The sequence below is a fragment of the Cyprinodon variegatus genome, unplaced genomic scaffold (assembly GCF_000732505.1).
Source record: "Cyprinodon variegatus isolate N-32 unplaced genomic scaffold, C_variegatus-1.0 Scaffold502, whole genome shotgun sequence".
Taxonomy (NCBI): domain Eukaryota; kingdom Metazoa; phylum Chordata; class Actinopteri; order Cyprinodontiformes; family Cyprinodontidae; genus Cyprinodon; species Cyprinodon variegatus.
In genome coordinates, this window is record NW_015150955.1 from 589656 (window position 1) to 591994 (window position 2339).

Below are 2339 nucleotides of genomic sequence, written 5' to 3' on the forward strand. Positions count from 1 at the left end.
ATTTTTGTTGGAATGTCACTACTAGAAAGTATCAACAATTCTCATATTTACAGTTGGCTAAAAAAGAATCGCTGTGGTTCTATGACATGAAAAATCTAAATAAACAGTTTTGTCAAAATGGGAAAGTAAACAAAACCTACTTTTTTTTTGTCTACTTCATGTTGTTGGACGTGTTCTGTTTAAGTGTTTAAGTTGCTTTTATAGTTTTAAGTTGCTTATATCAAAATAATCAGGCCTTAATGTGACATAGAAAATTAAATATATAGATTAAAAAAGTTATCCATTGATTAAAAAAAAAAAATGTATTAATGATCTGAAACATTTATGAGTCACAGCAAAATGAAAGCAAATAAATCTGTAAAATCTGACTTCTAGCAACCTTAAAAGCAGCCAATGGAGAAAAAAACTCTTTAGATGGAACACAACATATTCTACAGTTGGTAAATTTGATTATATCTAAGCAATTTTTGTTCTGTATTTATGGAAACTGTAAAACTCAAAATTTAAACTGACTTGAGGTTTTCTCTTTTTCAAAACTCAACTTTCCCTTTTCTTCCAGAAAAAGTTAGAATAAACAATTTTAGAAAGAATACATACGTAGAGTATCTGTTGCATGGTGGCAGGATATGACATGTTTCCCAAAACACTGATATTTTTCTATTGAAAAAATCTCCAAACTCTTTGTCAAATACAGAAAAGACAAGTGTCTTAAAAGTCCAGCTCCCCTTTGGGAGAACCATGACCGGGTAGAAGTATGAAAGGAATGTTAGGCAACACAACACACTCAAGTGGTCGATTAAAACGCATGAGATAGATCCCAGTGTTTTAATTTGTTTTTGTTTTTTTTTTACATCCATCAGTGTAACTTGTATTTGAGGAGCGACAGGCCATATGCATGCCGGTGCACAGCATGTGGTTACCTTTTTAATTTTAGCAGCTCAGACAAAGATAATCATGTGTTATTTAGGGTTACGTTTCAAATGATGAAGTCACACCGTGACGAAAGGGAACACACAGGTAGATCTAATGGTATATAGTAATACAATCCCTGGAAATGACTCAATGAAAAAAAGTGGATCAGTTCTAAGGGGGACAGACAAACTCATCTGGAGAGATTATTTTAGAGACACTTGGTCCAGACATGATTCAAGAAATTCTCAAAGGCAAAATGAAGAAAAAAAAACAGATGTAATACTTTAGTTTATTATCAATGCATTTAAAACCAATTTATCAAACAGTGTAAGAGGTCAGAAACAGAAATATGTGTCTAGATTGAACTTTTTTATCCTCAAAGAGACTCAAATAAACTAATTTAAATTACCAACACATGCCATCAACCGTCAATTTGATCAAATCAAAAGTATCAGATCAAAAATCATAAAGACAGAATGGTTAAAGGTTTTCTATCCTAGGAAACCTGTCAGATTTCACAGTCCTAGACTTTCAGCATTCATTAGGCATGAACCTCTGCAACCCAAAAAAGCAAATGTTGTCTGCAGCCTTTTCTATAGTGCTTTCCTTAACTATGAATTCACCTTTAAACTAACAATGTTGACATTTGAGTAACATGGAAGGGGTTTGACAAAAAAAAGAGACCCATTAGGAAAGAAGACATGAAGTTATTAAGAAGTGTTCACAAAGATATATCACCAACATTCAGGAACATTCCCACAGATCCAAATCCATTCACAACTGTGCATTACATACTGCTTTAAAAAAAAAATTCTTGTTGATATTAATACACATTATTGATAATATGGTATCATGAAAAAATCTATTTGTTTTAGCGTAAGATTTTTTCATGATCTATTGCTCTGGGTTTTTTTTTTTTGTGTTCTAGTTTCCACTTTGGGTTTGGCTTATTTCTGTGTTTGCTGTTAATATCTATACCTATTTTTGAATTACTTCTTAGTTTCACTCATTGGTGTTTGTTTCAGTTGTCGCTTTTCAGCATTGTTGATATTTATTTATCTGCGCCGTACTTTTTCATATGGCGTCATAGTCCCTTCCCCTATCCACTAGTTTCCTCCTTCATCATTCTTTATTTTTTTGTTCTTTGTTTTTTTCCGTTTTTGGTTTCTTTTAGTTTGTTTTTTGTTTAAGTTTAGGCCTTTTTTTTTTCGTTGTTTCTTTTTTTTTCCCCCTTGTTGTTCTTCTTTTTTCCCCTTAGCTCCCTTCCAGCTGCTTCTGTCCACACCTGCTCCCATTTAGCTGATTACTCCATTCATTGTGCTGTCTGCTATATATACTGCTCCCCTGCAGTTACTTGAGGCTCTTTTGAGGGAAAACAAAAAATCCATCCATCCATCCATCCATCCATCCATCCATCCATCCATCCA